This window comes from Monodelphis domestica, chromosome 4, assembly GCF_027887165.1.
Source record: "Monodelphis domestica isolate mMonDom1 chromosome 4, mMonDom1.pri, whole genome shotgun sequence".
Classification (NCBI taxonomy): Eukaryota; Metazoa; Chordata; class Mammalia; order Didelphimorphia; family Didelphidae; genus Monodelphis; species Monodelphis domestica.
The window spans coordinates 349,095,860-349,121,033 of NC_077230.1; the positions used below are offsets into that span (position 1 = coordinate 349,095,860).

The 25,174-nt window shown below is 38.5% G+C and overlaps 1 protein-coding gene across 9 annotated transcripts in view; it reads left to right on the top strand.

Annotated features, from left to right (window-relative positions):
* The window catches only part of CLPB (ClpB family mitochondrial disaggregase), a 203,164-nt gene that overhangs the window by 69,701 nt on the left and 108,289 nt on the right, over positions 1–25,174 (top strand). The gene's annotated exons all lie outside the window — the stretch shown is intronic.

Sequence of the window (25,174 nt, forward strand, 5' to 3'; positions counted from 1 at the left end):
AGTCTTTCAACTCTTAAGACCACAGACAACATATAATAGATGTAACTGTTCAGAAAGATATACTTCAGTGCTTCCAGGATCCGTGATGTGATCACTCTCTACTAATGTAACTCTAATTTCACAACTCAGGAGTAACAACTACTACTGCAACTGTCATAGTTGATTTTAAAGTTTTGCAAAGCCTTTACTCATAGCACTGTACTAGAACTTCATAACAACCCCACTCTTTTTGAGGTGGGTGTTACAGACCTGGAGAGGTTAGGGCTTGACTGTCATCACAAAGCTATTCAGTGTCAGAGACAAGACTTTAACTCATATCTTACCTCAAAGCTCAACACTCAGTTTTCAACACCTACTCTTGAGTTATGCAGGCTCATCAGTTTTGCCCATAAAATTCATCCTCCAATGGCTAACCCTTTGGGGAAAAATTTCTTCAGACTTAGCTAAATTAGTCTTTAGTTGATCAACTCATTGCCCATCATAGGGCTTGGGTTCCTTCCAGCTTGGTCTAAGATCTTCCAAAGTTTGTGTGGCACTGGCACATCATTCAGGAAGGTAGTGTTACTTTTCTGTCCCAAGAAGCCATTAAAAGTGGTCATTCATGGGAGATGTAATTGCATCAATTATAGCTAAAGACTGGCTTTCTCCTTCAGCTGGAAAAGGATAGAACAGAAAAGCCCAGTTGCCAGATTCCTCCCAAGGAAGGTGGCAAAGTAAGAGACAGGTGATTTCCCAAGAATGCTACCATGCACAAAATAGTACTTTCAGCAAGGGAAGGCCCTTTGCAAGGAACATTCAAAGTTGAGAGAGGAGAAGAAACCTCTCTAAGAAGAGTCCCTACATCTGCCAGAAGATGTGATTCAGAGAGGCCTTAGAAAATGAAGAGTATTGACCATTAGTTAAGCCTGGTATCTTAAGAGCATTGAATTAAGAATAAGGAGACTGACTCACTCACTGTATGGTTATGATCAAGTCTCTTCCTCTCCCTTGGCCTCAGTTTCCTCGTCTTAAAAAAATATAGAAAATAAATTATAAATATCTCCAGAGGCCATTCCAACTATAATTGAGTCAATTCTAGATGACCTTTGGGCAGATTTTATTTAGTTGGGCATGGAAGAGTGGCCGTGTTGAACTTCCTCCATCTTTTATAGCAACAGTAGCAGAGCAGACAGTGGGGTGTTAGCGTACAAGTCCTGGTCTGGTAGTCAGAACATCTTAGATGTGCTCAATGCCAAACAATTATTATTTGAGAAGTTCCAAGAATCAGGAGGGCCCTTTGTATTTTGTACAACTTTGTATTTATATTAGGAAAGAGCTCTGCATACAGTAGCAGGTGCTTAATACATTGATGAAGGAGTATTGAGAGTCAGGCCAAGAGACAGGAGGTCCTACATTCAAATGTGACCTCTGAAACTTCCTAGCTGTTTGACCCTGTATGTAGATATAGATATATGAATGCAAGGTTGGCTGATCAGAGACTTCCAGTGGACAGAGTTAAGACCTTAGAGGTTATCTAGGTGAACTTGTTCCAAAACAGGAATCTCCTTTACAACATTCCCAGTATGTGGCCATTGATCTTGTCTCCCAAGGCTACTCTGACCTTGCTCTTGAGTCTTTTCAGAAAGTATTGTGGAAAGAACTGTGGCTGTGGAGTCAGAGGGCCTGGGTTCACATCACCTCTCTTCTGCTTACTGTTGGTAAGCCTCTGGGCAAATCACTGACCCTTTCTGCCTTCAATTTCCTCATCTTTAAGAAGCAGGGATTACATGGCCTTTAAGATCCTCCCTGCTCTACATCTGGGTTCCCATGAGTCTTATTCATTGAGTTCATTCTCCAGACATGAAGATGTGGCTTAAATCCAGGTCCTTTTAAGAAAGCTTTCCCTGACCAATCTCCACCCCCATTTCATGTACATACATCTACACACTTCATCAATCCTAAAGTTGGGTTCTATGAGTACAGGGATTGACTTATTTACTTCCTACCATCCTTAGCAAAGAGTTATAGATAATAAATACTTACAAAACTTTACTGAATTAATTCACTGAGCAAATATACAGAGGACATTTATTAAGTGCCTACTATATGCAAAACAGTATATTGAGAGTTGTAAAGAGTACAAAGCCCAGTTAAGGCATGGTCCCCACTGCCCTAATGGAACTCACAATCCAGGTAGGGGATAAAATACATGTACAAATCAGCAAGTCAATAAATAAATATTTTTAAAGTACTTACCATATGCTAGACACTGAGTTAAATTGTGGGGCTACAAAAGAAACAAAAAGACAGTCCCTGCCCTCAGAGAGCTCACAGCCTAATATACAGGATAAATAGGAAATAATTGACAAGGGAAGGTACTAGAATTAAGAAGGGTTGAGGAAAGCCTCCTGTAGAAATTGGAATTTTAGTTGGGATTTAAAGGAAGCCAGGAAGGTCAGTAGTAGGAGTAGAGGAGGAAAAGCATTCCAGGCATGAGCAACAACCAGATAAAATCCCCAAAGCCAAAAGATGCAATATCTTATTCATGAAACAACCAGGAGTCCAATGTCACTGGATCAAAGTATGTATCTGTGAGTTGTGAATTGATCCAACCATTCTGGAGGGCAGTTTGGAATTATGCGCAAAGGGCTTTAAAGGGCTGCTTGCCCTTTGATCCAGCCATACCACTGCTGGGTTTGTGCCCCAAAGAGATAATAAGGAAAAAGATTTGTACAAGAATATTTATAGCAGTGCTCTTTATGGTGGCAAAAAACTGGACAATGAAGGGGTGTCCATCGATTGGGGAATGGCTGAACAAATTGTGGTATCTGTTGGTGATGGAATACTATTGTACTAAAAGGAATAATGAACTGGAGGAATTCCATGTGAACTGGAAAGACCTCCAGAAATTGATGCAGAGTGAAAGGAGCAGAACCAGGAGAACCTTATACACAAAGATGGATACACTGTGGCATAATTGAACATAATAGACTTTTCTACTAGCAGCAATGCAATGACCCAAGGCAATCCAGAGGACCTTATGAGAAAGAATGCTGTCTACATCCAGAGAAAGAACTGTGGGAGCAGAAATGCAGAAGAAAAACATATGATTGATCACATGGTTCGATGGGGATATGATTGGGATGTTGACTTTAAATGATCGTTCTATTGGAAATAGGTTTTGAACAATGATACATGTAAAACCCAGTGGAATTGCTCATTGGTGATGGGGGGGAGGGAGGAGAGGAGGGAAAGAACATGATTCATGTAACTATGGAAAAAAATTCTAAATAATTTTTTAAGAAGTATGTGTTTGTGAGTACGGTTTAAGAAGCCTGGAAGGTAGGAGGGGGGTAGATTATAAAGGGCTTTGGATGCCAAATAGAATATTTTGTATTTGGTCCTAGGGGTGACAGGGAGCTACTGAAGTTTATTGAGTAGAGGAATGACTTTTTAAGGAAAAATCTGTGTTTTAGGAAGATCACTGTGATGGCTGAATGGAGGGTGGATTGGAGTAAGAAGGGATTTGAGGTAATAGTCCAAGCATGAGGTGATGAGAGTCTGTACCAAGGTCAGGGCCATGTCAGAGGAGAGAAGGGATCATATAGCAGAGACATTGCAAAGATGAAATCAACAAGCCTTGGCATCAGCTATGGTGAGGAGTCAAGAATGCCACCTAGGTTGTCAGATAACTCCTATTATTCTTTGTAATACACAAGATCTCTGATTTCCTCAAAGTTCCCTCCAGTGATGTAGATTGCAGCCCATCCAGACCTTCCTATCTTCTGCAATTCCTGTCCATATCTTCACACAAAGACATTCATACTTAATGTATTGGAAATATAATAAACAATAATAACATGATAAGTGCATTAGAAAGTGTTATATATGTGAGGTGCTAGAACAGAATTTAAACTTTTTATATTTCATGGATCCCTTTGGCAGACTTCTCAAAAATTTTAAATGCACAAAATAAAATACTTAAGATTATAATGGAAACCAATTATATTCAAACATAGTTATCAAAATAGTTTTCAAAGTTCGCAGCATCTAGGTTAAGAATCCCTATCCTAAGGGGAAGATTGCTAAGGACCATCCTGAGGAGTGATGATAAGAATAGTAATAATTGGGGACAGCTGAGTAGTGTATTAGAAATAGATACTGTGGCTCAGTGAATTGAGAGCCAGGCCTAGAGACAGGAGGTCCTAGGTTCAAATCTGGCCTCAGACACTTCCCAGCTGTGTGACCCTGGGCAAGTCACTTGACCCCCATTACCTAGCCTTTACCACTCTTCTGCCTTGAAACCAATATATCGTATTGATTCCAAGACGGAAGGTAAGGGTTTTTATTTTTTTTTAAAAAGAGTAATAATTAATATGTAATGCCTTAAGGTCTGTAGGGGACTACAGAAGACTTCCTAGAGAAGGTAAGTTATGTGGAGTAGTAGGGTAGACATTCCCAGGGAATAAAAGCGTTCTAGTATAGGATGCAACATGAGCAAAGACGTCAAAGTAGGAGGGTGCTGAACATGCCTAGGGAATGGCAGATAGTCTAATCTGGCTAGGGGTTAGAATGTTTGGAAAGGGCATTGGTATAAGCTGAGGCTAGAAAGATAGGATGGTGCCAGATTTTTAAAGTCTTTAAGTCCTGAGTAAAGGAGTTCAGACTTTGCTCTTAGAAATAGCAAACCATTCCAGGATCTTTGCCAAGAAAACTCCCAATGGGGTCACAAAGAGTTGGACACTACTGGAAGAAACTTAAAGGAGTCCTGTCCCCTCATTTTACTAATAAATAAACTGAGACCTACTGTAATAGCTAGGTATATACATTCAAATACAAATTCAGCTAGTATCTACTACATACAAGGTATAGGGCAGCTATACATAAGTGCTACAATACATAAAACACTGGACCTGGAGTCAGGAAGACAGGAGTTCAAACCCTATCTGAGTCCCTTAACTAGCAAGTCACCTAACCCTGTTTACCTCCGTTGCCTTATCTATAAAATGGGGATTAAGAGTAGCACCTTCCTCTCCCAGGGTTGTTGTGAGGATTAAATATGATATATAATTGTAAAGTGCTTAGCACAGTCCCTGGCATACAGCGAGCATTATATACATGTTAGAACTTAGCTATATTATGATTGTCCTAGGCACTAGAAAAGCAAAGGTGAGAAACATTATAGTCCCAACCTTCAGGAACCACCAGTTTATTAGAAATACCTAAATAAACATAAATGAGACAAGATAAAATGTGGCAGGAGCATGTTCTTATACCAGCACAAGTGTTATAAGTAAGTGTGGAGTGAAATGCCACTTTTAGCCTAGAGTTAAAAGGGAATAAAGAAAGTCTCCGTGGCTAAAATGGTCCCGGAGCTGGGCCTTGAAGGAAGAGGAAGGGAGTCCCAGATTTTAGGGATGCCATTAAGGCTTGAGAGACAGACACTGCCTATGTGAATGCTTGGGGATGGGAAAGGCTAGAAGACTGAAGGACTGTAGTTCAGTTTAGCTAGAACATAGCATGCTTCAAGGGGAGTAAAATGAAATTACTCTGTGGAGGGCCTGAAATGCCAGGCTAAAGATTTGTGTTTTCTCCTATAGGTAATTGGAAGCCATTGAAAGTTTCTGATCAAGAGTGCCCTCATGTCAGACCTAGGTATTTGTGCACCTATTTTGAAGGTGCTGTGAAACATGAATTGGAGACTAGTGGCAGGGAGCTCAACAAAAGGGGAAGAAAATGAGCATTAAGCATCTACTATGTCAGGCACTGTGTAAAGCACTTTACAAATATCTCTTTTGACCCTCACAACAACCCTGAAAGGTCGGTGCTATTATCATCCTCATTTTACTGTGGAGGAAACTGGCAGAGGTTAAGTGACTTGTGCCCAGTCATACAGCAAGTGAGTGTCTGAGGTTAGACTTAAACTCAAATCTTCCTATCTCAGGCCCAGTAATCCACTGTTACCACTAGCTGCCCTTAGAGGAGGCTATTAAAGTAATCCAGGTGCAAGGGGATTGAAGGCTTGAATTAGAGTGGTGGCCTTGGAAATGGTGAGGAGGGGCATAGGAGAGAAGTTACAGAGGTAGAATCAACAGAACTTGATAGAGGTCTGGAGCTAAGTAGTAAAAAGAAAAGCTTAAGTGCCATATAACTGAGGCTTATGACTAGGATGATGGCAGCACCATCCACAGAAATAGAGAAGTTAGGAAAAGGAGCAGGTTTTAGAGAGGAGTCAATGAATTAAGTATTTGTTACTTACCAAGTGCTGTTTAGGTGCTGAGGCAAATTTGTGACACATTCTGTCCTCAAGGGGCTTAAATTCTCTTGGCAGAAGTGTCTTGTCCTAAAATATCAGTGCTGCCTACAGATGACCCTCCCCTATCCACCTAATACAGACTTGTCTCTGCCCCTGCACCATTGGCCAAAGACAGACTTGCTTCATGAAGTTAAGAGAACATTATGCTGTTTCTGAAGGCATTTGTCTCCATGGCATTTGATGCTTTGATAGAAAATAAATCGTTTGCCTATCCAGGGGGATTTTGTGGATTTTGTCCAAGTCTCCTTGAGAAAGGACACTTTGCTCTGCCAAATCCCCTCTATAATATATAATTCTGGCACTTTTACAAGGCAGCTTACTGAGGTAGCCAGAGCATTGGCATCAGAAGACTTGACTCTAGAGTCCCTGCTCTGCTGCTTATCAGGTGACCCTGAACACTCTAGACCTCCATTTCCTTACCTGTAAAATAAGACGTAGGCCTGGACAAACTTGTGATCCCTTCCACCTCTGACAGACATTCTGTGAATCTAGGTGAGAGGGGAGGGAGCCAGAAGGCTGACCTGGCTCCATTTGAGGGGCTGATAGCACAGAGACAGATTGATCATTTGCCCTGGACAAGTCTGGCCTTCTCTGTGTCAGGAAGCCAGCCACCACACCACTTGTGGCTGGCTGCTGGGTGTCAGGGGCTCCCAGATCCTCAGGTGGAAGAGACAGTAAATCTGCAGTAACAGTAAACAAGTCTCCAGACCCAGCAGCCAAAGGCTGCCTGTAAGCAACCATTATAAACACTGAGTGTCTGGGGCTGTCATAAACGACACCATACCCTGCGCCTCTCTCATGTACAATTAAAACAATAAAACAAAACAGAATGTGGCCAAATCCAGCTGTAAATCAGCTCTCCTCTCAGAGCAGTGCCTGAATAAAGATGAGCCTCAAGGGGCACAAGCCTGGCAAAGTCCCTTTTTGCTGTCTCCCTCCTCCACAGCTTATCAGAGGGAACCAAAGTGGAGGGTCCAAGCCGTCCTATCAACAGGAGGTTAATAACCCTGTCCTCCTTCCCCAGATCCCTCTCCCTGTCTCCTGTTAACTAAGTTTCCAGTTTGCTTTAGCTGAGTAGTCCCTCTCTGTGTCTTTAGATAGGGGGAAGGACAATGCAGATTCAAGCATCTCTTGCCAGTGGACAAATGCCCTGGAGTTCAGGAGGTGGCTGGGAACCCCCACTGGTGGTAATGGAACTGCTATTTGTACCATTCCTCCCCTCCCCTAAGACTCCTAAACCTACAGCCACATTCATCTAGGCCAATTAAACACTTCAGGTCAGTTCAACACACTTAGGGCCAATTCAACAAACTCTTATTTTATACCTACTATATACTATATACAAAGTCCCATGTTCATTGTTATGAAAGTAGATATATAAAAGGAATCATAAGTAGTACAAAGGGCTTTAGACTTGAAATCAGAAAACCTGGGTCTGAATTCTGACTTTGACACAGACTATGTCACTATAGATAAATTATTCTGAATTTCAGTTTCCTCACCTTAAGATTGGAATAATAAATCTCTAAGTGCTCACAGAAATGTGAGTTTTTATTACTATAAGACATAGTCCATCTCTTCAAGGAGCTTACAGTCTAGGAGGGAAGAATCACCATATATCTAAGAAACTATGATTTTAAACAATAAGATAGGTATGGAAGAAAGGTACAGAGTTCTATGTCATTTGCAAGTGAAAAAATCTGCTTTCCAGCCAGAAGGCTTTCACGAAGGAGATGGTGAATCATGAAGGATAGATTGATTTTAAGTAGGAGGAAGAGGGCTAATCACAGTCTTCCAGACATTAGGAACAGCATAAACAAAGTTCTGAGGCCAGAATGCACAGGCTAGAGACAAAGAGTCATCCAGTTTGACTAGAATAGCATTCATGGAGAAGACTTCTGTATAAAGACTGAAAAGGTACATTGATGCCAAGTCACAAAAGGGGCCCTAAATACCTACCTGAAAAATCTGGCTCTTTTCTTGCATACCTTGGGGAGCTCTGACCAAGGAAGAAAGTGATCACAGCTGGACTGCCCTAAGATGGGCATGGCCATTGAGAAGGCTACTGCAGTTATCCATGTAGATTGAATGGGGGAGGGGAGGGGGGCCGCGGCATAGAAACAGCAAGGAGGATGTAGAAATAGAAAGAGCATTATAGATAGTACACAAGCAGATGGGATTTGTACAAAAGGATTATAGGTAATTAACCTAATGGGTTCCTTTATTAAGGACACAAGAAAAAATGACCCTAAACTGCATCTGAAAAGATGAGAGATAGGTAGAAGACATATTTTACCTGATATGTATGTAATTGGAAATCTCTTACCCTAAAAACTACATTTCCCGGGAGCCCACTGACTTCCTGTCATTGCATACTTCCTGTAAACTGGAGATATTAGGCAGTGGGGTGACTGTCCCAGTCTCTTTCCTTCCTGTTGACGACTATGGTGGTAAGTGAGGATTTTGAACAGGCTGATTAACCATGGGTATATGGTTTTTTATTTTGTTACCTTTTCATACCTTTATTTCTAATGATAATTAATAAATCTTTTTAATATAATATTTTAATTATTTATGATTAATTTTAATTTTCACATATGGCACCTCATTCTACAGGGAACCCCATCTGACCAGAATAGCATCATAAAGCCTTAGGGCCCTACTATCTTTTCTACAGTTACACTGGCCTCCCTGCTTTGGCAACACAGTAGATTAATTCCTTCGGCTAATAACTTTGCTCACACTGTTCCCTAACCTAAAATGCCTACACCCCACCCCATTCCTGTCCTTCAAATGCAACTTGCATCCAACGCTACTTCTCTGAAAATTTCCCAAACTACTTGTTTTTCAGTAAGCTGCCTCCACTGAATTTCTCAATGATAGACAATATGGTATAATGGGAAGGACACTGAACTGGAAGTCAGATTTGGATTCCAGTCCCAGGTCTAATCTGAGATCACTATAAAGGTGATTGTAGGCAAGTCACTTCCTTTTCTTGGGCCTATAGTCTGTCAAATGAAATTGACCTCTAATACTAATCAGACCACTATAAAGAATTGTACCTAGTTCTGGGGTCATATTTTAGGAAGGACACAGATAAACCAGAATGCATCTAGAGGAGCGTGACAGATTGGAACAGACTGAAAACCATATTAGAAGTCTTGATTTCTGTCTTTGAGAATCTGACGAAAATACAAAGATTAAATTATTGCTGCTAGTGGCAGTGGTAATAGAGAAAGTTACAACACAGCCAAATCTAGCTGTTGTCACTGTGAGTAAGAACTAAGGGGTTAGGGTGGGAATGGACTCTTAAAAACTATATAGTTTAACCAATCAGTCCACATTTAATAAGCACATGTTGGGCACTGTGCTAGATAGTAAAAGGAAGACAAAAAAGTCTCTACTTTCACAAAAGAATTTACATTCTATATGGAAAGCTATACATATACATACAAATAAACTTAAAGAATTAAAAGGTATTTTCAAAAGAATTTTACTCGTACTTTTGGAGATTGGGTAGGGTCCCATAGAGGAAATGAATCTTAAACTGAGCTTTGAAGGGAGTTAAGAACTCTTAAGAGTGCATTCCAGGTTTGGAGTAGCCTGTATCAAGGCACAGAGATGAGAAATGTGGAAAGAACATCTGCTAATTCAAGGGTTCCTGCCCTTTGACCTTTCCACTCATGACTAAGGGATAGTTAACACTTCTCTACTAGAGTTATCAGTGGCTGGTATGGGACCCTTCAGATTCAGCCCAGGGTGGGGAAAAAGCCAATTTTGCTTTCTTAACCCAAGCTGTTGGGCTGTACAAAATGAGTAATCCTCTTAGACCAGGCAGGACAGGAGGGAATGTATCCAGGAGGAGATTGTGGTCAACAGTGTCAAACATTACAGAGAGATGTCAGAAAGAATGAAAAGAAACAGCCCCATTAGATTTGACCGTTAAGAGATCATTGGTAACTTTGAAGAAAGCCACTTTAGTTGAGAGATGAGGCTGGAAGAAATTACAAGAGGTTGAGTGAGTTTATGGAAAGTGAAAGAACAAGTGTAGACAGCTTTTTCTTGGAGTTTAACTTTGAAAGGTAAAAGATATAGAAGTGTTAGCTTGAGGGAGTGATAGTCATATGAAGGTTTGGGAATTTTAGTTCTGGTTTGTTTTTTAATATGAGGAAACCTGAAGAAGCCAGTACGTAATGATATTGATTTTTTTTAACTCTTACCTTCGACCTTAGAACCAATTCTGTGTATTTGTTCTAAGGCAGAAGAGTGGTAAGGGCTAGGTAAATGGGGGTCAAGTGACTTGCCCAGGGTCAGCCAGATTTGAACCTAGGACCTCCCATCTCTAGGCCTGGCTTTCAATCCACTGAGCGACCCAGTTGTCCCCAATATTGATATTTAGAGAGGAAATGATTATTATCTTCCAGAGGAAGCAAGAGGGGATCAAGATAAGATCAAGCATACAAATAGAGGGTCTGATTTTGGGGGAGGGGCAGGACCATCTTTTCATCAAGGATTAGAGCAGAGAGAGAATGGGGGAACAGAGAGTAAAGGAGGACAAAAAGGAATTTGAGATATAAGATGGAAGAAGTGGGAGGAAAAACCTCTGCTTTCTCAGTAAAATATAAACAAAAGCCCTCTGCTGAGAAGAGAGTAAGTTTGAAGAAAGAAAATGTTTGAAAAAGTCACTGTGGAAAATGTTAGAATTGTTTAGGGAAAAATAAAAGGTTTGTTTCATAGAAGAGAAAGCCTGATTGAGATTAGATAAATGTGTAATGGACCCAGTGAACATTGTTGTGACTTCCAACACTATTAAGTAGCATATTGGGTAGGAGGAGGCAGATGGATGGATAATTTAGGGTTGGGGGTTTCTAAATGGCAATAGACCAAGGAGCAAAGAATCAGCTAATAAAGGACAAAATAAAGTCAAGCTAGTTAACCTGTAGGATCAAGATGAGGTAGGGAAGAAAGTGAAGCCAAAGTAGAAATGATGTCTGAGGATTGAGGGACAAGAAGTTGTGGGAAGGATGGCAAATAGAAGAGACTTCTCTCTAGTGGTTTTACAAATAAGGAAACTCGGGTTCAGAAAGTGATTTGGTTAGAGCCACTAAGTGAAGTCAAACTGGGGAGGATTAGCCTGGAAAGACACAAACATAATCACTGACTTGAAGTATTCAACTAACTCTTGTACAGAAGAGCGCTTGCATTTGCCAGACTTTGTTTCAGAGAACAGAAGTAAGAGTAATAGTTTGCCTTTCAGGACAAACTTTCTAACCATTACAGATGTCCACAAGGACAATGCTCACTTCAGGTAATGAGTACCTTGCCCATTGGTGATCTTCTGGAAGAGGCTGACTAACTTTACAGTGGGTATGTTATAGAGGGAATTCTTTCTCTTACAGTAAAAAAGATGGACTAGATTATGTCTGAGGACTTTCCCAGTCTTGCTATATGACATTCAGTGTTCTATTTAATTTGGTATTTGTTTTGACACAGCTTTTATGTTTATTTCATTAGCATGCATATTTTTCTCCCTAATGTGAGTATTATTCTGTCCTGAGATCCTTGATCTCATCAGTGTGGTTACTCCATTAGTGCAGCCCATAACCTCCCCATGCCTTTTCCGTTAAATCCTCCATAGAGGATCTACCCAACTCCATGGTCTGGTTGTTTCCTTTTGACTGACACCAGTGCAGATTATATGTTTTTTATTCATCATCCTTGCTATATCCCTACCTCTTATAGTCGATACATGGGTAGTCAAGCTGAAATTGGAAAGAGACCATAATCCAATCCAATCCAACCCCTTATTTTGAAAATGAAATCGAGATTAGATGACTTGCCCTAAGTCACACTGCTAGTTTTAAAGTCACAAAGCAAGGGATTTGAATTTGTGTCCTTGTTGTCCTTCCCATCCTGTAACATGCTATCCCTTAATGCCCTTGACATAATGATTTTTATACTATTCTACATATGTGACTGATAAAGGTGCTCCAATTCAAAAAGCAGCTTTCCCTTTGAGTTACCCTCCATTTTGACTCTTCTGGAAATATAGAATTTTTTTTTTTATTAACCAGGAGCATAATGAGATTGAAGAGTTAGACTTTAAGCAGTTAAAACTAACTTGAGATCATTGAGACCTTTGCACAATTTCTCCAGTAAGACCCATCCTTTGATCCTCTCTTCATTGTCCATTGCAGCAGGGGGGATAGAATGGATACTAAATGGATACATGGGAGTTACTAAACTTGGAAACAGAAAGACCTGTGTTCCTCTCCAGGCTTGGGCATTTGCTAGCTTTGTGTGACCCTGAACAAGTCACCTCTATCTGCTTCAGTTTCCTCAGCTGTAAAATGGAGATGATAATAATATAATGGTGAACTCCATTATTAATAAAAATTTTCTTATATGAACATACCTAGACACTTCATGACTTTTCTTAGGCTTATCAGGGCTACTAAAATCAGTACCCTTGTACTTTGGGGTCATTATTAACTAAATAGCATTAATAAAAGAAAAAGAAGCATCACTCTGAAGTGACACAAATTGTTACATGGGAGAATCCCAGACAAAGTCTGATATGATGTAGGAGCTAATGTTTGGCACGAAATAATGGAATGGGTCACAATTATGCTTTTTCAGAACAAAAATGAGCATGACTGAGCAGAATGCTGAGACTTTTTGCTGCTTGGAAAGATGGAATGGATTTAGCCTTTGATAGCCACTTAGCTATGATCAAAATTTTTTATTTTAATGTATTTTTCTAGATTTATTTTTCTTTAGTTGCCTATACCTGAATTCATGTGTGTTGAATTCATGAAAAACAAGGCTTACTGTTTAATATTAGTACAGGAAACTCTCTACCAATGCAACTTAACACTCCTCTGCAATTTGCTGTCTTAGCAAACAGCCTAGAACCCCAAGAGGGTCTGAGACTTATCCATGGTTATGTAAACAAAGTAGAACTCAAATCTTCCTAGCCTTGGGGTCAGTTCCTCATCCATATGCCATGCCATGCTGACTCTCTCTGTCCATAAGTATGAGGATAAAATCTCATCAATATGCATTCTTCATCCATTTGGTTTTTTTGGTATTAATTGCTAGGAATAATATGATCAGTATCTTATAATTGATATAAATATAAACCCCTGAACAGCAGAGGGCATTGTCATATGTATCCCTCCCAAATCCCTCATAGGGACCCAGCCAGCCCCTTGGTATACACTTGTACATTTGTTGTTTGTCCTGCCCATAAGTATGAGTTTGTGATTAGAAAAAGATGTAAGGAACAGTGATGTAATCTTAAAGAAGGTAGGAATTAGCTGGATTTGCCTTATTCCTGGCACCTTTTAAAATACTCTATCAGGTATCCAGTGTGAGATACTACTGAAAATCCAAGGCAAGACTGTAAACAGGACATGTCAGGGGAGAAAGAACTAATTCATATTTAACCTATATTTATAGAAGTCTGATGGCCAAAGGGAGGTAAATGACTGGACCTTCTGCCCTCAACCACAATCAGATACAGTCTGAAGCAGAGTTCAATTCTAAGCACCATATTTTAGGAATGCTGCTGATAAACTATAATGTGTCCTGTAGAGTATAGGGTGCCCTGGAAGAAAAGTTAATGGGACAACATGCTTTCTCAGGATTGGTTGAAAGAGCTGACAAATGTTTAGCCTGTAAAACAGGAGATTTGAGATTGGCAAATATCTGAAGGGCTATAATGGGAAGAGGGATTGGAACTATTCTCCTCAACCCCAGAGAAGCAGAGCTGAGACCAGTGAACAAACTGCAGATACTGTTTTTTAACTCAGCAAACATCCTAACCAACCATCAAAGCTATTCAAAAGTGGGAAGGGACTGCCCTGGGGGACTGCATTTGCCTCTGGAAGCATTTTAGTAGATCACCTGTTGCTGATGTTGTAGAGGGAATTCCTACTTTAGGTAGGAGTAAAACAAATTAATCTAAGGTCCTTTTGAATTCTGAAACTCTGCTTCTCATTAGATATATGGAGTATAGAAATATTAACACCAACCTGGGGGCAAAGCCAGAAATGAACTCCTGTTCAGAAGTCCTCCTTGTCTCTGACCTCCATGAGCAGTTGACCTCTTTTTCTCAGTTTCCCTATCAGTACAGTAGGGATACCTGCTTCAGTGAGTAGTTGTAGAAATAAAATAAGATGATATAAATGTACCGTGTAAACTATAAAATGCTAAAAAGAAGTGTCAGGTTTTACTATTTTTAAGCATGAAAATTCTCTCATTTTAGGGCTTCCCCCACAGGGTTGTAGTTTGTAAATTGCAGTGACGTGACTCCTAGTCGCACCCTACCTACCTAGTTTAGCTACATTTTAAAACTTAAATCCTTATCCAACTTACATCCTCATTTGGTGACCAGATTCCCCTTCATAACTAGGTCCAAGCAGATGAGTCCATGTTTTATGTTCATAAGAATCACTCACGTTGTTAAAGAATTTTACCTTTGATCCTCAGAACCACCCTCCCCGTGAAAAAGGTAATATCCCCACTTTACAAATAGGAAACAGACTCACATGTCAAATGATTCACCCAAGGGCATATAAACAACTTTAACTTTACCTTCTCCAAAGAAACCTCACAACCCCTCTAGCTGCATAATCTGCATTACAGAATTTGAAGGGGCATCACATGGAACCTTTGCCTTTGGCCAGACCAGCAGCAAGCTCAGTTCAAGAGCAATTTAGACAGCCTTATTCTTTCTTTTTCAAAAAAAGTATCACCTTAATGCTCACATGTCCCTTCCCCCAAAATCAGCACCATAATCTTCTCCAATAGGAGCCTACCAGCTCACTGATGTACCAATGAACAATAGAATGTCAATGCATAATGCATGTTGGTAGACTTTATTTTAGATAAAATATGTCAACCAACAAAGTTAATTGTTTCTGTCTCTCCTCAGCTCCTCAAACCAATATGTTTCCATTGGGTGTGGAAGATAGGCCAGGGCAGTAAGTTGTATTAATTTTCTAGTTGACATGTTTTATTAAAAAGAATAAATTCTGTTGCATTTATAAAAATAAGGAGAGGGCAGGAATAAGTTAGAAAAAGAGCCTGTGTTGTTGTGAGTTGTCTTTTTTTTCCCCAAACAATTTACATATTTTGTGTATAAATATTTTTTCATCAAAAGTTCCAAATCAGGGCTGGGTCCCACACACTGAAGAAAATATATTAGAGACATTTATATGGATAGCAAGAAGGGAGACAGAGGGCTGAAATTTTCCAGGCACCCAGTGATTGATGGGGGCCGAGGCTCCCCCTGACGCTTTATTGAGTTTCCGATGATTATCTCTCGCCAAGACATTTTTTACAGATGACGGCCGAGCTGTCACAATGGACCATGGGGGAAAAAAACCCAACAATAATAACACTTTAATCTTTTTACTGCACTGCTCCCTAGTATCTCAGATTCATCTTCCCTGACGTACGCAGTTCATTATTCAGCCCCTCCCTGGATGGGAAATAAAGGAAAATACGCACACGCACACATACATACACATGCATGCTTTCACATACATGAGTACTTACACATACACAAGTGTGCACAAGGTGGGGGGGGTGGTTAAAATATATACTACCTCATAACAGAAGGGGAGAAGAATTTATTGTTCTTTTTGTAAGTGTTGAGGTTTATTAGTAGCAATACTGAGTTGGTTTGGAATTGGCTATTAATTATAGCATTTCATATTTTTTATGGGAAGTTTTTAAACATCTTCAGAAGGAAACGGAAGAGAGAGAAACAGGTCATGTTTGGAGAGCCTCTCTGAAAGCATAAGAATAAAGGTAGACCAACTACTACCATGGCTATAACAGAGAGGTCTGAGGCCTCCCTCCAGTTATTGAACTTACTACAAGGATGTTCTTGAATAGAGTGATTCTCTGATTATAAATTGGCAATACCACGAAAACCTAGAAGTTGAAAGAAGAAAAATGGTTTCCAGTTTCTACTTGAATAGTTCAAATGATGAGGAACTTCCTACCTGAAATATATTGAGGTTGAATACTAACTTGAATACAAACCTTGATATTTGTTTTCATAACCCTTTATATTATAAAATGCTTTCTATACATTCTTCATTTGATCCTCACAATAAACTTGTAAAATGGGGAGTACAAATAATTTTTCCATTTTATGGATGAGAAAGTAAGGTTCCGAAGAAGCTCCAAAGTGTTTCCATAGGCTATAGAGCTAGAAGGACCAGAGGGGGTTGATCATCTCATTCAACTTCCTTTTCCAGATTAGGAAACTGAGGTCCAGAGATTAAATGACTTAAGGTCATACCAGTAGCAAATAGCTCATTTGGTACTTAAAACTCACCTTCACTAGAATAAAAGAAAAGTAGCTGATAAACTTGGAGGACCAACTCAGAGGAGCTGAGTTTTCATACACATGTTCCAGAAAAGTTTTGTTTATTTTTTTAAGAGTAAGAATAAATATTCAAGAAATTAAAAGAGATTATGGTGGCAAAGAATTGGAAAATGAGGGAATGCCCTTTGATTGGGGAATAGCTAAACAAATTGTGGTATCTGGTTGGTGATGGAATACTATTGTGCTCAAAGGAATAATGAACTGGAGGAATTCCATGCGAATTGGAATGACCTCCAGGAAGTGATACAGAGTGAAAGGAGCAAAACCAGGAGAACATTATACACAGAGATACATTATGGCACTGTCAAATGTAATGGACTTCTCTATTAGCAGTTATGCAAAGATCTAGGACAATTCTGAGGGACTTATGAGAAGGAACATTACCCACATTCAGAGGAAGAAATGTGGGAGTAGAAACACAGAAGAAAAACAACTGCTTGATCATATGGCTCGATGGGGATATGATTGGGGATATAGACTCTAAATGATCACCCTCATGCAACTATCAACAATATGGAAATAGGTCTTGATCAATGATATATGTAAAACCCAGTGGAATTGAGCATTGGCTATGGGAGTGGGATAGGAGGAGGGGAGGGAAAGAACATGAATCATGTAACCATGGAAAATTTATCTTAATAATTAAATAAAATTTAAAAGCCCCCCCCCCCAAAAAAAGGAAAGAAAAATCCAAAGAGAAAAGTGCAGTAAGCACCTTTCTCTGTGCCTTCTTTGATCCCAGGACTACACAGACAGACAAACCAGAAAGTTCATAAACACTAGGAAAGGAGTCCAGCCAGAAAAAAAAAAACAGTACAAGTAAGATTAAACCAGCTAGAAGTCTACCACTCAAGACCAGAGACTACAAAAGTACCTGAAGCCTACAGCACTCTGTACCTAGGGAGAAAACAAATAGATACAAAAAGTACTTAGATAAAGAAACTCATGGTAGTAAGAAACCCACAGGTTCTTAGACACAAGGCCATCAGTCAGAAGTCAGCTTCACTAAAGCCAGGATACCCCCTGGAGTGCCTGAAATTTGTAGTTCTCTGTACTGAGAGGCTTAAAAGAGCCTTGAAGACTTCATGGCTCTGAACCCAATTGATTGCAGCATTGGCGAAGTATTGGCACACATGCTGGGCCAGCACAGGGGGAGCTGCTCCATTCCCCCTCTTCCCAGTGCCCAAGGATATTTTTTGCATGCCCCACCCCTCTGTCCAACCACCCAAAATGAGCACTTCCTCCCTTCATTCTCTGGGGTAATGCCAGGAACTCACAGGCAACTTGAAGTTGCAGTTTGGTCATCAAACATGAAAACCGTCACCAACACTGCTCTAGAGGGTCCTGAAACCTGCCAGTAGTATTTGTATATCCCACTTGAGTAAGTGGGAGTTAGCAATAGGAACCTAGGAAATTTCAAGGTCTGGACAAAACAGGAATTGTCCCCACTGAATCCCCAACCCATCCTACCCTCATTCTAGAGTGTAGGAGGGGATAAGCCTGGCACTGGAACAAAATCCTAAATTGGGAACAGAAAATGAAAATATAAGAAAATGGAAGTAGACATAAATGCTATGAAGGAACATTACAGATCCAAAACTGCCTAGGACCAATCCAGAGGAAAAGAGTAACTGTAACACGGGGGATGGGGGGGAGTGGGGGGGACTTGGCCTCAAGGACTGTGAGAGTACCGTTGAAAATTTTACACAATTAATAGACTCCCTGATCACTAGCAAAGGTCAAACAAATTGATGACTTTATGAGAAAAGAAATATTAGAGCAAAAAATGGATTGAAGAAAATTTAAGAACTACCAATAATGACTTGTAATTTAAGGTATCACTGAAGGTAATACAAGGATTGTTGAACTTCCCAAAAACTTATGACCAAAAAGAAAGCCTATATAGCATATTTCAAGAAATTATAAATTGAAAACTGCCCCAGATCTATTAGGACCAGAAGTAGTGAAGTGAAATGAAGATAAAGAAAGAATCCTCTGGAGACAACTAGGTAGCTTAGTGGATAGAGAGCCAAGCCTAGATTTGGGAAGGCCTGAGTTCAAATACGACCTCAGACACTATTCCTAGCTGTGTCACTTAACCCAATTACCTAGCCATTTCTGCTCTTTTTTTCTTAGAATTGATACTTAGACAAAATGAAAGGGTTTTGAGAGAGAGAACCCCAAAAGGAAAAGTACCAGGAACTTCATAGCCAAGATAAAAGACCTTTCAGATCAAAGAAAAAATACTTCTAGCAATTGTAATAAATTCAGATACCAAGGAGCCACACTAAGGATCATCCCAGATTTTGTACCTATTTATATTTTAAAAGGTAAAAAATAACATATGTAATCAAGAATAACCTACCCTACCAAACTGAGCATATTGAACAAGTTAGGAAAGAATATACTTATTTCTCAGTTGTTCATAGAACATCCATAAAATTGATCCTGTGCTAAAAAGTATAACAATCATATAGGCAAAGTCCAGAAAAAACAGAAATAGTAAGCGTATCTTTTGCTGTCCTCAATTAAAATAAATAAAAAGGACTCTTAAGAAAGTAAAGTTAAATAGTAACTAAATTATTTAATCCTAAAAAATTGATGGATTATGGGGGCAACTAGGTGGCTCAATGGATTGAAGAGCCAAGCCCAGAAACAGAAGGTCCTAGGTTCAAATTTGACTTCAGATACTTCCTAGTTGTGTGACCTTGGACAACCCTCATTGCCTAGTCCTTACCACTCTTCTGCCTTGGAATTAATATATAGCATTGATTTTAAGATGGAAGGTAAGAGTTTATTTTAAAAAGAAGACGAAGAAGAATTGATGGGTCAGAGATCAAATTATAGAAACAAAAAATTTCACCAAAGAAAATGACAGTGATATGAACATACAAAAAGTTGGAGGATTTAGCATCATCAAAGTATTAAGGGGAAATTTGATATCTCTATACAATTTTTATCTCTTTATCAATCAGGAAAAAAAAATAAGATCATGAATTAGCTGTGCAACTAAAAAGAGAGAAGCAGCAAATAGAAAACTCCAACAAAATACCCAAGTAAAAATTCTTAAAATCAAAGTAGAGATTAACAAAAAGGAAGCAAAAGACACATTGAATTGATAAAATGGTAACTCTTTTTTGAAAAATAAACAACTAATCAAATTTTTTTTAAAACCCTTACCTTCTGTCTCAGAATCAATACTGTGTACTGGCTCCAAGACTGAAGGGTGGAAAAGACTAGGCAATGGGGGTTAAATAACTTACCTGGGTCACACAGGAAGTGTCTGAGGCCAGATTTAAATCCAGGATCTCCAGTCTCCACGCCTGGCTCTCTATTCACTGAGCCACCTGGCTGCCCCCCAATTTTTTTTTTTAAAGAGGAAAACCATGCTCATGAATGAAAATTGTAAAATCCACAAAAAAATGAGGAGGATGTTATTTAACATAATTTTGCCTAAGGACATGCCAATAAAACTGATAATGTGACTTAAATGAATATTTACAGATATACAAAATATCCATATTAATAGAGCAAGAGTTAGAATTTGAACAATCCGGGCTCAGAAAAAAGAAACCTAATAAGCCAAAAATGAAATTCCAATGTTAATGGGGAGGAAGGAAGAAGACCAGAATGGTAGTTATAAACTAAATCTATCTTAACATTCAAAGAATAACAGCAGTTAATCCCAATATTACATAAATTGTTTGAAAACATGGAAAAGAATGAATGAATGAATCATTTTTTAAGCACTTATTATATGCAAAGTACTATGCTAAGTGTTTGGGGATGTTTCTATATAAAAATGAAAGACATTGCCTGCTTCAAGGAACTCACATTCTAATAGGGGAGCAACATATATGGAAGTTTCAATTGCCAGTCAGATGGAGAAGTCCCATAGTCTTTAGGATATAGCATCAAAGAAAATGGTGCCATTTCCACTGATAAAATCATATCAGTTTCTGATGTTGACCATTTGACAGTCCAAGGACTTTTGATGGCAAGAATTTTTTGGAGGGAGGGGTATTAAGCAGCTATGTATATAGGAGTAGTTTCTAAGTCTCATCTCCATAACAGTTGCTACCTGAGATGGGAGCTTCAAGTACTAGACTAGAAGTATTGCTATTCCCAAAACTTTTTAATTCGGGGTCCCAGACTATCTCCATCCAGGACCTGAGGAAAGGTGATGGTCAAAGCAGTAGTAGGGGTGGTGTTTTGGCTAACTTAGCACACATTCCCTTATGTTTCTCCCTCAGGAGGGAGTTGTACTGTGTACAATGTTCTCCCAGTTCTGCTTATTTCGCTCTGCATCAGCTCATGCAGTTTTTCCTAACTTTTTTGAAATCATCCTACTTATGACTGACACCTGTTCCAAAGAGTAGCTTCCTGAGATCATGGCTGTGAGGACTAGGCTGGAAGAAGGACCGGGTGATCTGGAGGGCTCTCAGGGCTCCTGTGTTTATATGAGCCCATTAGTGCCAGTTAGTTTGAAGTTTTTTTTGGTGGTGAGGAGTAAAGTAGACACCCCCACACCCCCTCCACAGTGATTCCTTTCTTCATTGGTATCTCTGGGGGCTGGAAGTACTTCTCGTGGCTTGAGAAGCACTGCTCTTCCAAGGTTCTTGGATTCAGATTTCTTGCGCTGTCTCTATTAGGGTCTTAGAGTAGTTGATGGAATCAAGATGATAGTGATGATTTGACTTGCCTGGCACATGTTGCTTCCTGTCATCTCCTCTGGAAACCTTGCTGCTTCAGCTAGATTGGCCTCTTCTGCGCAGAAATAAATCCAGGAGTCTTTCCACTCTACTGCCTCTTTCAGAGATACTGAGATTCAGAAGGATTCCACCAAATTCCTTCTCTGTTACAAAATATAGACCATATACCTAACCTAAGGAAAGACAGTAAAGAAAAATACTGTAGTCCAGAATTAATTCTTAACCTTTTTTATGTCATGGATCCCTTTGCCATGCAGGTAAAGCCTGTGGACTCCTCAGAATTTTTAAAAATTAGATATAATAAAAAAAAAATAGAATTAGAAAGGAAGCCAATTAAAGAACTAGAAATTGAAGAGATGTCCATCAGTTGGGGAGTGACTGAAAAAAATTATGGTATTTGTTGGTGATAGAATACTGTTGTGCAATAAGTAATAAGCAGGATGATTTCAGAAAAAAAGCTGAAAAGATCTACATGAACTGCTACAGAGCAAAATAAGCAGAACCAGTACATTGTACACAGTAACAGCAATATTGTATGATGATCATCTGTGAAAGACTTGGTTACTCTCAGCAATTCAATGATCTGGGATAATTCTGAAGGTCTTATGACAGAATCCTGTCCATCTCCAGAGAAAGAACTGTTGGAGTCAGATGCAGATCAAAGCATACTGTCTTTCACATTGGCTTATTTGTGGTTTAATTTTGTGGTCTTGGTTTTATATGAATATTCTCTTACAACAATGACTAATATGAAAGTATGTTTTGCACTTATAATACATGTATAATCCAGATCAAATTGCTTAACATCTCCAAAATGGGAGAGGGAAGGATGAGAAGGAGATAACTAGATCTTATAATTTCAGAAAACATATGTTGAAAATTGTTATTACTTGTAATTGAATAAATTAAAAAAAAAAGAAAGGAAGCCAGTTATATCAAAAGCATAGTAACCAAAATATCTTTAAAAATAAGTCTGTGGACTCCCAAGTTAAGAACTCCCATTGTTAGCCAATTTCCCTACTGAATATTGGTACAAAAATATTGAATAATGTTAGCAAAGAGGCCATAACAATATTTTTTAAATTATGCACCATGACCAGGTTGGATTTATACAGGAATGCAGAATTCATTCAGTATTAGAGAAACCATAATATTAATAGCACAAAGACAATATCACATTATATCAAGGAACATAGAAGAAGCTTTTGGCAAAAAAAATACAACAAAAATACTAAAATCAAAAGAATGTATGGATTTTGCCTTAAAAAAAAGGAACAGCATTACATAACTCTAGAGGCCTTTCCAATAAAATCAGGGGTAAAACAGGGATATCCTTCCATTTTAATTAATATTTGTTTATCTTTAGCATTCTTTTCTTTTTATATTTTAAATTCCAAATTTTCTCCCTCCCTCCTACACCCACTAAAAATTCAAGCTATATGATATCAACTACAAATGTGAAATTATTTTAAACTTCTATATTAGTCATATTTCAAAAGAAAAGCAAGAAAAATAAAGAAAATTACGTTTCAGTTTGCTCTCAGATTTCATCAGTTCTCTCTTTGAAAATAGATAATCTTTTTTATCATGAGTCCTTAGATCATCGTATTGATCAGAGTAACCAAGTCTTTCACTGCTGATCATCATTACAACATTGCTATTACCGTGCAGAATGATCTCCTAGTTCTTCTCATTGAATTTTGCATCTGTTCATATAGAGATTGCCATGTTCTTCTGAAACCACCTCCCTCATCATTTCAAATTCCAATTGTTTGCTACCACAAAAAAAGAGCTGCTATAAATCTTTTTGTACATATAGGTCCTTTTCCTTTTTCTTTGCTATCTTTGGGGTGGACCTAGTAATGATATTGCTAGGTCAAATGGTATGCAAGATTTTATGGCCCTTTGGGCATAACCCTAAGTCATTCTCCAGAATGGTTAGACCAGTTCTCTCCATCAGCAGTTCATTAATACACCTATTTTTTTCCCTCATCCTCTCCAACATTTGTCATTTTTAATAAGTTTGAGATGGTACCTTAGTTATTTTAATTTGCCTTTCTATAAATAATAGTGATTTAGATCATTTCTTCATATGACTATAGATTATATGATTTCTTCTAAAAAATTGCCTATGTATAGCCCTTGAACTAGTTTATGAACTGGAGAATGGCTCCTATTTTTATAAATTTGACTCAGTTGTATATTCAGTATGTAATTGAGAAATTAAACCTTTCTCTGAGAAATTTACTATAAAATTTTTTATATTCATTGTCTGATACCTTTTAGAATAATGTGCTTTTCCTGATTGCCTCTTTTAATTAGGTCTATTTTTGCTTTTTCTTTGACTGCTAATATTGCTATCCCTGCCTTTTTTACTTCAGCTGAAACATATTAGATTCTATTCCAGCCCTTTATCTTAACTCTTTATTCATCTTTCTATTTCAAGTGTGGTTCTTGTAAACAACATACTGTTGGATTCTGGTTTCTAATCCATTCTGCTATCTGCTTCTGTTTTATGGGTGAGTTCATCCCCTTCACATTCATAGTTATGATTACTGTGTTTTTCCCTCCATCTCATTTTCTTCTATTTTTCTCTTCCCCTGCCTCCTTTTCCTCCCTTTCATCATCCCCTTCTTTGTTTTATTCTCTTACCTTCCTATTAGATAAATTATATTTCTATACCCAACTGTGTGTGTATGTATATTCTTCCCTCTTTAAACCAATTCCTGTGTAAGGTTCAAGCCTTGCCTGCCACCTACTATAAAAATTCTTTCTTGCATATCTCTTTTATGTGAGAAAATTTTCTACAATTTACCTTCTCCCCACCCCCCATCTTCCAATGCATCCCTCTTTCTGACCTATTCATTTTTTTGGAGATCATTCCAATACAATCAACTCATACTCATGCCCTCTGTCTATGTAAATTCCTATTAATTGCCCTAATAATGATAAAGGTTTTAGGAATTGCAGATGTCATCTTCCCATATAGGAATGTAAAGAGTTTAACTTTTATTAAGTCTCTTATGATCACTCATGTTTACCATTTTATGCTTCTTTTGAGTCTTATATTTGAAAATCAAATTCTTTATTCAGCTCTGGACTTTTAATCAGAAATGTTTGAAAGTTCACTGTTTTGTTAAGTATCCATTTTTCTCCCTGAAAGATTACACCAAGTTTTGCTAAATAGATTGTTCTTGTCTGCCATTCTAGCTCCTTTGCCTTCCAAAACAATCATATTCTTAAGCTCTTGACTCCTTTAATGTAGAGTTTGCTAAATTTTGTGTGATCTTGACTGGCTCCATGATATTTTGTTTCTTTTTGGCTGTTTACAGTATCTTCTCTTTGACCTAGGAACTCTCATATTTGGGAGCTCTTTTAGGAAGTGATCAGTGGGTTATTTCCATTTCTATTTTGGCCTCTCTGGATTAAAGATATCAGGCCAGTTTTCCTTGATAATTTCTTGAAATATGATTTCTAAGACTCTTTTCTAAATTGATCATGGCTTTCAGATAGTCCAATAATCCTTAAATTATTTCCTGAATCTATTTTCCAGGTCAGTTTTTCCACTGAAATATTTCATGCTTTCTTCTATTTTTTATTCCTTTGACTGTTTTATCATTTTTGATGTCTCATGGATTCATTATCTTCCAATTGCCCAATTCTCATTTTTAGGAAATTATTTTGATAAATGAGATTTTGTACTTCTTTTTCCATTTGTCCAATTCTTCTTTTTATGAAGTTCTTTTCTTCAGTGAATTTTTG